Source organism: Alligator mississippiensis, chromosome 5 (assembly GCF_030867095.1).
Source record: "Alligator mississippiensis isolate rAllMis1 chromosome 5, rAllMis1, whole genome shotgun sequence".
Lineage (NCBI taxonomy): Eukaryota > Metazoa > Chordata > Crocodylia > Alligatoridae > Alligator > Alligator mississippiensis.
The window spans coordinates 2,930,504-2,946,069 of record NC_081828.1 but is presented as its reverse complement, the minus strand read 5'-3'; the positions used below and the strand labels follow the sequence as shown (position 1 = coordinate 2,946,069).

General features: G+C 43.8%; 1 protein-coding gene across 5 annotated transcripts in view; it reads right to left on the bottom strand.

Moving 5' to 3' along the window:
- The window catches only part of MAST2 (microtubule associated serine/threonine kinase 2), a 309,296-nt gene that overhangs the window by 172,985 nt on the left and 120,745 nt on the right, over positions 1-15,566 (bottom strand). The gene's annotated exons all lie outside the window — the stretch shown is intronic.

Genomic DNA, 15,566 nt, shown 5'->3' with positions numbered 1-15,566 from the left:
GGGCAAGTGAGCACAATTTGCTAAAGTTAACATACATACGCAGGCTCTGCACAAACCGGTGGCAATAGCCCCCGCGCAGCAGGAATTCCCCAGGGGCTGCTAGTCTCGTGCCCTTTAGATTGGCACCTAGAGACGGTGCTCCCTTAGCTGTAGTACTGCAAACACCGCAGTGTGCTACATGCAATAACGTGTGCATGCTCTCTTTTCCAGCAGAAAGCCTCTAAAGTTATTGTATACAAGCACCTGGAAGGCGGTCTTAAATCTCTAATCTGTATTTAGCCACTTCTGTTTGCACCCACCCAGGGCTAGCACAAGATGCACCTGGAAGCTGCCTGCCCAGAGGTTTCGCGCAAGAACCGTCCCACATTACCAGTCCGAGCCAACAGGACCCAAGCGTTCAAGAGTGAATCAAAATGACCCGGGGCAAATCATTTGTTACGCAAGTGATCGACTTGTAGTTCGTTAATTCTCCTATAGCCGGAACAATTAGAAACGTGTTTATAACAAACATTTTCTACTGACGCAAAATAAAAGTAGGAAAGGAACAAGAGTATCAAACCTTTTGACCCACTGTAGTTTGTGTGTATTTGGGGGGCTTTCTGTTTGTTTTCCTTCTATGGGTAAAAAGTTACAGCAAATTCACTTGAATATACAAGGATGCCCGTTTAATTTTAAATATGACACATCTCTCTCCCCTCTGCCTTTAATGGGCAGACCTTCCCTATATCTTTAACAGGGAACTTCCTTGAGTTTCTCTCCCCTACAGATTTCATTAATTGATTATTATGAATTTTCACAGGAAGAAGCGCAGTAGCCAACACAAACTATAAACTTTAGGCCATATTCTGTTGAGACCAACACAGGTAAATTTAGAAGACTGCTGCTGGAACAACTGGACTTTTTACCGGTTATGTACAGAGTAAATGACATCTTAGACCCTTGTGAGAAACAAGGATTTTTTGTGAAGTGATACCTTTTACTGAAGTCAGACAGGCTTTCAAACGCAAGATGTTCTTCTTCGGTTACTGAGGAAGAATGCCACGCATTCGAAAGCTTGTCTAACTTTATTCCAGCCATGCACTTGGTCCATGAAAAGTATCGCCTAAAAAAATCCTTCTCTCTCGTATTTCCTGGACTACATCACCCCAGCTACTACCATTTTAGACCGTTGTAAACAAGGACTTTTTTTTAATTATACAGATGGAGACATTCAAAGTCTATGCACCACGCTTTTCACATCTTAAGTTTTTCAATTTTCTCCACTCGTTAACTCCTTAGTAACATGTAATAGCTTTTCCGGCAAACAAATTCAACTATAAAATTGTTTTCAACCTGTCATATTCTTTCTCCAAAGGCACTTATTCATCTTTTTTGTTAAACGTGACTGACGTTCATTAAAAGCCAGCAGAAGCCCCACAGAGAGAGGGCTATCATTAGATATTTAATGAGAAATACATTTCCAAAGAGGCGCACAAGTTTTTAATCTGGTGAAGTCCATTGACTTAGTGGGAGATAAGCCATTAAAGCTCTGAATAAAAATATGAAAATGCTATTGGTCTGAACTTAGGGCAAGTTGTTAGAGCTTCAACTAAAAAACAGCCTCGTGGCTTCAGAAAAGGAAAGGAATATAACTGGTAAGTATAAAAACAGGCTATTCTACAGCTCACTCTACAAAAAGCAAACTATAGGCTTATTTATTGATCTTTATTTCTAAGCAGATATTAATAAATGATTCCTTCAGATTAATCTTCACAACTAATTACAATTGAATATTCAAAGGCAAATCTCCTTTTCCCTTCCTGAATACTAAATACAGCTATATTTGCTGTATAGAGAATTAAACATGCATTTGCTTCTAGAAGACTGAGAATATAATACAGAAATTAAGCTAGAAAGAATTCCTAATGACATACAACTACTGAAAGATATCAAAATCCTATGTTCAGCTATGACAATAGTGAAAACATATGCTAATTTGGTTTTAATATATTTAAATTGTATGCCAGTGGCTGTCCAGGGAGCAAAAGATGGCTGTGAAATAATATTGCAAATAAATTGCTCCAATAAAATTCAGATTGTATTTACACAATGGAGGAGACTTAGCCACACAATTTCCCGTTAACATCAACAGAAGATGTGTGGCTAAATCCCAGGTGCTACTGTGAAAAGCTCAACTCATATTCCTATGCACAAATCATTCTAATTTGATAGTCCAGGCAGTCCTCGATTTACAACGTGTCGAGTTACAACGTTTTGCACGTTTCTAAATGGACACCCTGTTTCAACTTTCTGATGTCCGCTTCGACTTTACAACGCTTGATCCGATCCAACACCATGCCAGCAAACGAGTTCGCTGCGTCGCTCGTCTCCCCGGAGAACCCGTCCAAACTTCCTCGGACACTTTCTTTACGAAAGCAGACGAGACTCCAGAAAAACCTGCAGCCAGGACTCCTGAGAAGACTCCAGCCAAGAAGCCTTCAAAAAATCCAACCAAGTCACCTCAAAGAAGTCCTTCCAAATCAATATGATTGCTATTTACAATATAAATACATTAATGTAGCTATATTACTCATCTATAATTGATCGAATACAAAATTCTGGGGTATTTTTAGTGAAAATAGGGTATCAGGCCTTGGTTCAGGAACCAACCCCCCATTTATAACATAGTTTCTTATGAGAAAATCAGTTCTGAGTTACGTTTCAACATAAGACGCGGATTTCAGGAACCAACTGTGTCGTAGGTCCAAGGACTGCCTGTACTTTAAAGCCAAGCCAGGTCTAGACTGAGTCACGACACGGATAGGAAATCTCTTTAGTGCACACAAATGGAAAGGAAGAGGTGCTTGTGCACGGAAAGGCCCTTCTTCCTCACTGCTGGGTCACAGAGCACGTTGCTGGAATTGCTGCTTGTCGAGAGAGTCATTCAAGATCCTATGATGAGTGAGGGTGTTAGTACTGATGCCTTGGCCCAATTCCAGCCTGGGAAATGACATACTGCTTCTGTAAAAACTCTAGCTGAAGTTAACACAGCATTTTTAGGATGCTTCTTTGTCCCACATCACTATGCAGTGTGACTACACAGTTACTAACTACTACACTTCATCCCTAAAGTTAGTCATAGAGATGTAGGGCTGGAAGGGACCTCAAAAGGATCCTGAGGCAGGATCATCCCTACCCAAACCATCCCATACAAATCCCCAATCTAAGCTCTTTGGGAAATGACACGGCAACCCTGGCACAACACAAGACATAACAGCCTAGTCTGCCACAGGTAAAGCAAGGGGACCACAGCAGCCAACATCCTGCTGCTGCAAGGGTTATTAAAATCCACTTGAGAGATCCCAGGAAGAGAGTCAGGCCCTCGCTACGGAAGACAAACCCTCCCCTGACCATGGGGTAAAATTCCTTCCTGCCCCCAAATCAGGCAACTGGTCTGACCCTGAGCAGAGGGGCAAGGCCCTCCAGCCAGGAACCTCCATGTCTGAGTCCCAGCAGGACCACTGGCACAGCCCAGGCAAAATCCCTAGCCTTGGCTGCAGCCAGCAACCAATGCCTCCAATGAAGGCTTTAAAAAAATTAAATTAAATAAAAAGTACCGACACATGCAGAAGCAAGGGAGGAAAACAATTCTCCCCTGGCCCCATGTGGCAACCAGCAAGGCCCAGAAGCCTGGAAAATGCCCGTAGTAGAGCACAGGCATCACTACACCCAGATGGCCCCTCCCTGAGCAGTTGTTTCGTTTCAGCTGCGCGCGATCATCTTCTGTACTCTGCAGGAGCAGTGGGAGCTTTGCTTACCCTGGTATTGTAAAGGGCACCAAGAATCTCGGATGAGATACATCACTGACGGCCAAAATATCATATTGCAATACTGAGGGATACGATTACAAAGTCTACTTACTAATTAAAAGCTGTCACTGATACAGAAAGCTGTCACAGAATAACAGCCCTTGCTGCTTTGCTGCAGCATTCAACATCAATGAAAATATATCAAGATAAAGCAGAGATTTATTGTCAGAGGATGAATATTTGGTCACTTCTATTTTTACATCTTGCACTCTTTCAGAGTCAACCTAACACAACGACAAAGGCACGCTACCTGGCACGGCTGTATGAGCGCTTGTGGGGCACTGGTGAGGTACCAGAGGACTGGAAAAGGGCCAATGTGGTCCCCTTTTACAAGAAGGGGAGAAAGGAGGACCCCAGCAATTATAGGCCAGTCAGTCTTACCTTGGTCCTTGGGAAGACCTTGGAGAAAATCACCCAGGAGCACATCTGCAAGGGCCCAGCAGAGCAGGTAATGCTCAGGGGCAACCAACACGGGTTCACCGAGGGCAGGTCCTGCCTGCTTAACCTGGTTTCTTTTTATGATCAGGTCACAAAGGCCCTGGACAGTGGTGTCAGGGTAGATGTCATCTTCCTGGACTTTAAGAAGGCTTTTGACACGGCTTCCCACCACATCCTCTTAAAAATAACTTGGTGACTGCGGCATTGATGCCTACACAGTCAGATGGGTGGCATATTGGCTAGATGGTCGCACCCCGAGAGTGGTGGTGGACGGGCCATTTTCGACCTGGAGGGATGTGGGCAGTGGGGTCCCCCAGGGCTCGGTCCTGGGGCCGATACTGTTCAACACCTTCATCAGAGATCTGGATGTGGGTGTGGAAAGCACGCTGTTCAAATTTGCTGACGACACCGAGTTGTGGGGCGAGGTGGGCACGCTGGAGGGGAGGGACAGAATCCAGCTAGATCGAGACAGGCTGCAGAGGTGGGCGGATGAGAATAGGATGGAGTTCAATGCAGACAAGTGCAAGGCGCTGCATCTAGGGAGAAGGAACCAGCAACACACCTACAGGCTGGGGAACTCCCCTCTTGTCAACACGGTGGCAGAAAGGGATCTTGTAGTCATTGCTGACTCCAGGATGAACACAAGCCGCCAATGTGAGGAAGTGGTCAGGAAGGCTAACCGCACCTTGTTATGCATCTACAGATGCATCACAAGCAGGTTCAGGGAAGTGATCCTTCCCCTCTATGCAGTGCTGGTCAGGCCGCAGCTGGAGTACTGCATCCAGTTCTGGGCGCTGCACTTCAGGAGGGATGTGGACAGCATCGAGAGGGTCCAAAGGAGGGCCACTCACATGGTCAGGGGGCAGCAGGGCAGGCCCTACAAAGAGAGGCTAAAGGGCCTGAACCTGTTCAGCCTCCACAAGAGAAGGCTGAGAGGGGGACCTGGTAGCCATTTACAAACTCACCAGAAGGGACCAGCGGGAATTGGGGGAAGCTCTGTTCCCCCAGGCACCACCCAGGATTACTAGGAATAACGGCCACAAATTGCTAGAGAGAAGGTTCAGGCTGGACATAAGGAGACATTACTTTACAGTTAGGGCTGCCAGGCTCTGGAATGGGCTCCCAAGTGAGGTGGTGCTCTCTCCTACCTTGGGGGTCTTCAAGAGGAGGCTGGGCAGATATTTGGCTGGGGTGATACGACCCCGGCACTTGTTCCTGCCTGGGGCAGGGGGTCCTGATGATCTGTTCAGGTCCCTTGTGACCCTAAGCACTATGACACTATGACATTTTAAAGGGTCACAGAAGATAGGACACACCGGGCACATCTACACAAGACGCTTACTGAACATTAGCCTAATAACACTGCACAGTAGTGTGTCATGGCAAAAACCAGGCTAGTAGCCTACGCGCAGTGTTATTAGGCAAATGTGCAGTAAGTGGCACCAAATAATTATGCGCCAGTGCTATACTGCATAGTAGCTTTGGGTACTGCGCATTTAGCTAATGTTTTATTAAGGAAGTCATAAACTACATATGCAATATTTAAGGCACATTAATGAACGTGTAGTTGTGCCCACTGTAACCCTCTTCAGCTCCAGCACAGGTAAGAGTCAAGGCAATAGCCACGCTATGTATAAAAGCTGTATGCAATACTGACAAGGTGAGGAGGAAGCAGCTTCCCGAAAGCATAGAGAAATGTCAGGTCTTGAATCCCATCAGCTGACCCCTTGGCAAGGTTCTGCGTTTTCATGAGGTGCGGACGGACATTGCCACCCCGGAGCAAATCGCATCCCTCTGTACGAACTAGAGCCAAGCAGCAGTTGCACATCATTGGTAGGGGAATGCACATGGTTATGGGGATGGTTTAATAAACCCCACAACTAATCACATGTATACATACATACATACCTCTGAACTGGTTGTTTAAAAATATTTAAATTAGTAATCTATTACAACATCTCCTTCGTCAACTTGTCAAGAGAACTCGCTTGTGTATGAAACACAGGATGCTTGGGATCAAGAATGGAGATTAAAACGTCAGAATAAACAGAGGATTTTCATCGTGGCCAAAAGTTAACCAGGGATCTCACAGGTCTGTACTAAGTCCAGTGTTTACAACAGCTAGTACTGATCTCAAAAGAGAAGGGAGCAGTAAGGTCATCAACAGGTGAGCAAGTTATTTAAGATAATCAAGCCCAGAGAGACCTACCTGACGGAGGTGAATGGGTACACAATGCTAAATGAAATTCAGTGTAGATATATGAAAAGTAACAGACATTGTAGAGAAAAGCAAATGATTCCAACATCTGCCAGGGGTCTAAATTCAATGTACTGATTCAGGTAGCGGACCTTCGTGTCATTATCAATGGCGATTTTGCCTCCAGAAGCAGCTGGGGTTTAAATAAAATAATGTTAGGCTGCATAAAGCACGGGGATGGAAAATAATATGAAAGCTATTTATAATGCTCTTACATAATCAACGGCACAGCATCATCTAAAACGTTGTGACTTGCACTGGTCACAACATTTCACAAAGGATGCCACAAAATTAGAGAAAGTTGAGAGAAGGATGATAAAAATGGCTCCTGCCACTTGCCTGCTATAGATATTGGAAGACTTTAAGAAGTTGACAAGTAAGAGTGGTATGACAGAAATCTATATAATGATGAACGGTGGAGATGAACAGAATGGGGAACTTATTTTACCCCCTCTCAGGGCCTGAGATCAAACGGACACATGAATTAAACTGAAACACTGAAAATTCAAAACGAAGAAATGCTTTTCCACAAAACATGGAATTGAATTGGGAAGCTGAATTCCCACAGGATGTCACTGACACCAAAATCTCAGCAAGACTCAAAAGGAATTGGACATTTATATGAACAAGAATATCCTGAATAATAGTTAAAGATACAAAATGTTGGAAGCGCTATTAAACGCCATGGTTCAGGGCACAAATCTCTCTCAGGTATTATAAGAAGACTTAACCTGGAGAAGCTATTTCTTGCAACCTCCTCTGAAGCTGGTGGTCGCTGTGAGGGGCAGGATATTGGGACTAGAAAGCAATAGGTCTGATACAGCACAGTGACTCCTAACCAATGCATTTGGCTGCTATGCGAGAACACCATCTCTATAAATATATATTGGCTGTGTGGCTCAGATAAATAAAACTGCAGGACTCCAAGCAGCAACCCGACAGAGCAGTATAGGAGTGGAAACAAATGTATTAGCCTCTATAGCTCAGAGAGTAAAAGCATCTCCATACCCCTGCACCGTGGGGGTCCCTCAAGTCAGCACAGGACACTTGGCTGAGAAATACAAACGTGTGAAATGGCAATGGTAAAGTTCAGAGGTGAAGCAGTCATGGTATCCAGCGAGAACAACTTTGCACACTCTATTCAGCCAGCAAACCTGATGGAAAACAGAAGCGACTATATCCAAAGCAGTGAGCGAGGACACGTGTCAGGCCAGCTAGCACCTACTGAGCCTTTTCCAGGTTTTATTTTATTGGGAAGATGTTCCCTGGTGACGGCGACGGCAGCTGCTGATTTGTTAAAGAGAATCGAGGAAGCATCCTGGTGGCGGCGGTGGTAGCTGATGATTTCTTAATGATGTCTGTGGCATAAGCCACTTGCTTGGTTAATTTTACTCAAATCCCTATCCTCCCCAAAATCAAACACTGTCGAGGTGCAAAGCTGCTGTAGGTTAAAATCTGCTGGGAATGAGTTTATGATGACGCAAGGAGGATTCCACCCCATTAACACCAACAGGGCAGTATCAAGGCTTTAATTAAGTCAGAGGCTGGAGAGCACCAGTGCCACTGCTAAATTTGGCCAAATGCATGGGGCAATAGTGTTCATTTGATCAAACAGATGGGATACTTGGGACTGGTGTTTAAAATGGGGCTAGCCCAGCAAAAATGGGACATATGGTCACCATACCGAGAGGTCCCATCCAGTCCTACGTTCATACATCTGGTAACTGTGTAGAGTGATTCTCAGCCGGGATGCCGTGACACCCTGGGGTGTTTTCAAGGGTGTCGTGGCATACACAGGGTTAGGTGTGTAAACATGATTCACGGGATAAACCCAGGGATTTAAAAAAGGAATCCATAGCATTAAAACCATTCTGCCCTGCTTCGGCCTAAGTTGTTTGCAACAAAAGAATTGCTCTTCTATTTTCCTGTAGTCAAAAATAGGTGAAAGCTAAGAGGGGTGCCTTGAGTTTAATGAGAGATGCCGTAGGTCTAATGAGGTTGTGGACCACTGCTATATATGCTGGATGCTTTGTTATGCTCAGGCACCATTAGATGATCTCCTATCCTATTCTCCCAGCCCCCTATGACAAAGTAGGTGAGCAGATAAAGGACCAGCCAGACACTCCTCTGCCACAGTGACATAGCAGGCAGTCAGCATAGAGACTGGGAGGCAGCTACGGCTGGGAAAGGACAGCAGTTGCAGTTTCCACCCAGCATCAAAGCAGCTGCTGGGTGGATTCAAACACACCCATGTCGAAGTACAAAATATAGCTCAGGAAATATCATTTCAGTTCTTAGTAACACACATTTCCTTCTTGTGGCATTTTCCCTACGGGTCACAATCTGGAGCAAAGTCAAAACTTGCAAAATGCTGCTGCAACATGCTGCTGCAAAATGTAAGGGAGCCAATTCAAGCTACTGAAATCACACGAGTCATCTTACAGACTTTAACTGGCTTGACAGATCTTCTTTATGGTCTCCTTCCCTTTGTTTTTCACCTGCTATTAGCTAATAAGGAATCATATAAAATGAGATGCATAGTTAAGACTAATTCTCCCAAAATAAGAACAACAAGAACAACTAAATATGTTAACTGTATTGCAATCATATTAAACTTAAAAGGTATAAAAATTCTACATATTATTGAGAAGTAATAATAGTGCATGAGCTGGACAATGTGCTTCCAAAGACTAAAAGCACTACTTTAGAGAATCATATCTATGTAGAGAGAGACAGAGAGAGCATGTGCTAATTTACAAATACACACCTATACAATGCAATTCAATTCCATTTGGACATATGCAATGTAAGACATTTGGTCTTCGGACATTTGAACTTAGACACATGAAAACTTTACAGTAAAACCGAATGAAAAGTTTCATTGCACTGTGCAACAAATGGCTAGACTATTTATAGTCAACTTCCTCCAAGCAAAGCTTTCTTGTGATAAAAAGGGACTTCCCAACGAGTTTCCACTACATATTTTTCTCCTCAGCAATGTATACAGGCACCAAAGACAGCACACCGTACAAACAGACAAGGTGAAAACCTGGACCGAAAAGAACTTACAATCAGCTCAAGCAGAGGATTCACAGGGGCCATGGGCTATTGCACGTGCATTGCTCTTTGTTCACCACCATTTGCTTTGGTTTGGGGGCCACGGAAAGGAGACATTTCTTTTACTATCTTTATCATCCAATTTTGTGATTGCCATTGCCCTAGTCATGAAAGGTCTTTTTTTCCTATTCCATGGTTCATCCTCAGTGAGACCTCCTTAGCCCCAATTACCAGACCTCCTTGCATGCATCATGCCTCCAAATAAAACACGCACCTTGTTTTTTTGGAAGGCAGAAAGTAGAGTAAAGATTTAGTCATGGCCAACTGTGAGACAGAGTAAGTGCGCCTAGGAACAGAGTGCCCAGAAAACACGGCACCAGGAAGATCCTGCTGACGCACTGTCCCTCGCTCTCTTGTCCAGAGCTGTCTCCGGGGTGCCACACGCCCTGGACACCCTAGGCTTCCAGGAGGACTTACTCTGTATCCCGCAAGATTAGGCCCCAAACCCTTGCAAGGGCACCAGTGAGATGTTAGCTCTTTACTGTAGGGAGTTCATTATATAAGTTCCTGGAAGTCAAGTGCTGTCTCCACATCACAAGCCACATCAAGATACTACCCACAGCTCCCATGCTGCTTCAGGCACAGATTACAACGCTCAGCCAACAGCTACGGCTATGACAGGGTTATAGCACCAGACTCTGCCACCGTGGCACACATCTTGGCAGCTGCGTGGCATGCCCAGCATCTCCAGACTTGCTTCGTCTCCAGCAAGGAAAACAGCTGCTCCACGTAAAGCCTGCACCTCGATTTTAAGAGGCCGATTTTGGAAGGATGTGCGCTATGTGCGAGAAAAATATCATAATTTGGTTTGTTCTTTCATTCAATCCTTCTCTGGCCATCTTGTTAATGCCTTGGCTATGATCAAATTTTGGCTTAGTAGGACAGATGTTTCTTGAGACAGTCGGCCACAAGATTTTCATCATCAGGAAACTACAGGAGGAGCTAAGAGCCTGCCGGGCTACTGCAAGTCCCGCTGGAGCGGTCCTAAGCCAAAAATGTCTTGATTAGGAACGACTGAGTCGCCTTCTTCCCCCTTTAGGAAAAAGGCTGCGCTTACGGACATGGAGCTGCATTACTTAAATTAACATAATGGATTTGGAGGTTCACCATGATGGGAGACAAGACTGCCAAGAATGCAAAGGCTTTCAATCTGAGGACGAATGTGTGGAGTCATCCCCGAGTTCGTTGGCATGGGCATCATTAAAACGTTTGAAAGCAACTATTTTAAGGTTCTAGATTTCTGAGCAATAAGGCTTTCACCATTAAAGAAACTGGCAAGCCTAAGTCAATCAATATTTGACTTTCACTTAGACTTGGTTATTGATTTTGGCATTACAAATACTTAACAACCTGCGCTTTTAAAACTTTCCATTTGCTGATTCCCACAATGGGTATTGCAATAAATGATAAATGCAAAGTTTCCCGTCCCTTGGTTTACTCGTGGAGTGGCAGGTTCCCACCAGATCTTCCGAGAACTGCCTTCCTAGCTGAGTATGCAGCTTTCACAATCTCCGAAAAAGCATTATGCTCAAATATAATGTCCCCACTTTAGCACGTTGGACTCAAGAAGATGAGAGAGGGGGGAAAAAAAAAAGAAGCAGCTAAATCTGGCCTTTTTAAGAAGAAAAATCCTTCAGGAAATTAGCAGAGATATTTGACCACTCTTCTGGAATTAGTTTCTTGCTTCTTACTACTTCATGTGCGTCCAAAGGAGACTTCACACATCTGAAATCAATCTATACAACTGGAATTCATCCGTGCCCCTTGGCCTCCGTGGTGCTTCTCTCTTGGGAATGTGCAATCTATTTAACAGCTGTTTATTCACTACCCACTTATCTCTAGAGCGTGGTTTCTTTCCTGGGACCAGCACCTGGCTTTCACACGAGGGCTGTACTGCATGAGCTGCCCTTATTCTTTTTCTCATTCTCCGATTGAGACGAGCAGAGGTTTCAGCCTACCTAGTCAATTCTTTAGGAGTTGTTTCTCTCCCCAACATACTGTCCCACTTAAAATATCTTGCTGCCAAATTCTCTTGCTTGAATGTACCCTTCTTTCTGCAGGTTATGCCCTACATCCGAGTACATGGTGGATTTGTCTCACTTGGGAAGCTGGCTGCTGATTTTCCTTATGCATTCTGAAAATGTCTCGAAGATACGCGCTTGACTACCCAGCTGAACCTGCCGTTGTAGAACTGTGATTAGATTTGCTATCAGCAGTGATCTTAGGAGCTGGGCATATAGACGGCTTTCATCTGACCCCAAAACACGAAAGCCTGTTCATGTTAATCACTTAAACGCTACTGCACTTTCATTCTTGAGTCTCTGCATTTAGTCAGGTGAACCTTTTGTAAGATTCTACCTTTGCAGTTCAGTCAAATGCAATGAACATTTTGGGTACTGATTGCTTGAAACACTTTTAATTGACTGCCTTTGAACTATTTGTTTTCTTGTTTAAAACCTTCATGGACTAAGCTTCATGATTTTTCTCCTGTTGCCTAAGACTGCTCTATTAGCTACCTCATTTAAGAAATAATTATTTTGATTCTAGTATCATTTAGCGTCTCTCAGTATAAAAAGCAAAAGAATCCCTTTTAACCGAGAGGATTTCTACACAGATAATATATTCTATATTTTGAAAACCTTTATTGATTGAAATACTTTTTGAACCCTTCCACTGCAAAGCAATTGCCGTTCTTGCAGAAGAAAGCAGCTGATGCAGGAGAGGGTAAAAAGGATCCGTTCTGAATCCATTATCACATCCCAGTAATGCTATTCAAGGTGTAAGATTAATTTGTGCTTCAAACACATTAAAGCAGTAAAATGAGATTTGTCTCCGTGAACACTGAATACACAATACAATATCTCCACACAATCAAAGTCACCAGGTTTTAACATAGCCGCCTTTCCACATTATGCATTTGAATCCAACACTCTCAATCCACGATTTATGTTTAAAACTGTCTAGTTAAATAAAAAGCAGTAAAAATAGATGTTGCACTGAAATTATTATAAACAAAGCAAAATGGATTTTGAAATAGGAAATAAAATCCTACTGCTTCTCAGATTACCCTACCTTCTGAAACTATTAAATGCAATAATAAGCACACTTTGAAGCAGACCCTTTAACAGTCTATGACTGTTTTTTAAAAATGGAAATCAGCCCTTTTGTTTTCAGCCATGAATTTTCTCCCATTTAGGGATTCGTATTTTATACAAAAAGGAATTCAAGTGGTTCACTGTAAATTTTATTCTGAAAACTGCTATTTTTGGTCCCTCGGACCTTAGCATTTCACTGTGTTTTTCTGGGGGGTTTTAAATCCGAAAGTACTTGGTTTGTAACAATCTGATAATACATCATATTGCTCCATAGTAACAGCTCTGATTAAGGTCTTGTCACCATACTGCTAATTCTCAAGACCTAGTATTGATTTGGTTGTGTGTGATTTATAAGCGGCACACTTGATTAGACAATACTTATGTATGGTTCTTATTTCGGTTTTCAAACCTGGGTGCTCAAAGAGTTTGAAAACCATCTTTCTGACTGGTCATTTCAGTCAACGTACCAAGAATGTACGTCAGGTTTATGAGCCAGATGCAGAGATATCACAGGATCCCATTCCTGTGTCTTCAGGGGGGTGTTTTTTAGCATCTACAGACTGATGAATTTAATAAAGCTACGTGGCTCTCAGAACTCATACAAATCTTTGGGTGCATTCATTTTTCAGAGCTCTGAGAAAAAGCTTTCGTATCACCCGGGCAATACGGAGAGCTGAATGCTTTTGTGTGCTTTTATCTAGCAGACATTACATGACTGAAATCTTGTTCACAGGCTCCTAGTCTGAAGACACCTGGGCTGATGATACCTTGTTCGCTTGAAACGAACACTTCCCACGGCCTGGCAGCGTCGAGCTTGGAGTCTCGCTCAAGTTTGGTTTTCTTTCACTACTTATAAAATCAGATCAAATCACGCAGACTTTTTTTATTTAAAATCAATGTGGAGCATTACTGACGTTCTTATGTTTAACTGGTTTCAGCCTTCCTCCTCCTTCGGCATGACTAATGTAATCATGGAGTTGTGCAGGTGGGGAAAAGTTGGTCTTTGAGGTCTTTAATACATCTACAGCTTATTTTGAACTTCCAGCACTCGCATTAGTCTCACACTACCTCATTATTTGTTTGATTAAAACAGGCTCTCTCTGAAGTAGAAAATCTGATTTAAAATCTTAACTTTTAAAAACCAATATCCTCTTCAAATTATTTGCATGCTTGGCTACAGTTAATACTGTTCTGAGTTATACTTTACCTTCTTTTACGTTTCTTCGTCCCTTTTTGCCTCTTCCAAGTCACCGCATACTTTCTTCCTGTTTGGAGCACTACCTCCGTGCAAGGTATGTAGCGTATTCTTTGGGCAGTTTTAAAGTATCTTCAAAATATTTGTATACTTATTTGCAGAGTTTATTTTGTCTTTCCTTATGGTTAACTGGCTGTTTGAAAGTGCTTTGGTGGTTTATAAATGAATATCAACACATAACACTGAAGAGAAGATGCAAGGACAAAAAGCACGAAGATGAGAAGATAAAAAGCACTAGCAAAGTGACTGTCCAAATGAATGGACATCTTGTATAACTAAAATCCAAGACAGAGAAAGAGGGGAGAGAACTCAAAAATTGTCAATTAATTCAGTAATAGTCAAGGGGCTTTATTCAAATTATTCCAAAGGCTTTTTTAATAAGAATTCCTAGTCATACTGACAACTGTCAGTCATTGTTTGATGCATAATGAGAATTTATTCTTTTCTTTTTTTAAGTTGAAATCAAAAGCAGCAGAGAAGTTGAGGATTCCTGGCAGACTTCCCAACCCCAAGGAGAGCAGGCACCGAGGGAAGGTGTCCCCTGCAGCCAGAGACCTGGGGAAATACTCCTGCGTGCACAATACCTTGCACAATAGGACTCCAAGCCTAACTGGGACCTTAAAACATGAATAATACATGTATTGAAAAATATATATTCCAAGATACAGCATTGTAACCTAATAAAGCAGCCCTAATAAACTTGACCCTCAGGTGTCTCAAACTGTTTGTACTCTTTGTAGTTTTTATAGATTCATGGATTGTAAGGCCCGAAGGGACCTTGGAAGATTGCCGGGTCCAGCCCCCTGCACCAGGCAGGAAAGCCGATTTGGGGGTCAGGTGACCCCAGCGAGGTGACCGTCCAGTCTCCTCTTGAAGATGTCCAGGGTAGGCGATTGCACCACCCATGGAGGGAGCTTATTCCACCGTCTGGACACCCTGACTGTGAAGAAGTGTTTCCCATTGTTTCCTAATGTTGAGCCTGAATCGGTCAGTCTTGCAGGAGTTTGTGGCCATTACTCCGGGTTTTCCCCTCGGGTGCCCTGGTGAACAGTTGCTCACCGAGCCCTTGGTGTGCTCCCCTAGAGTTGCAGTAAACTGCTACCAGGTCTCCTCCCAGCCTCCTTTTCCTCCGGCTGAACAGTCCCAGATCCCTCCACCTTTCCTTGTATCGCTTGCCGTGTAAGACGGATCACGCGGGTGGCTCTTCTCTGGACTCTCTCAAGCTTGTCCACGTCCTTGTTGAAGTGCGGTGCCCAGAACCGGACGTGGTGCTCCAGCTGCGGTCTCACCAGCGCGGAGTAGAGCGGAAGAATCCCCCCCTTGGCTTTGCTGGAGATGCATCGACTGATGCACGCCACCGTATCGCACTGCTGGCTCATATTCACACACCGGTCTACATATACCCCCAGGTCCCTTTCATTTGTGGTGCTGGTCAGTCTGGTGCTGCCAAGCCTGTAGGCATGTTGGGGGGTGCTGGTCCCAACGTTGAGCACGTCACATTTCTCGATGGTGAACGTCATCAGATCCGATCCGATCCGCCCAACTTGCCAGCCCAT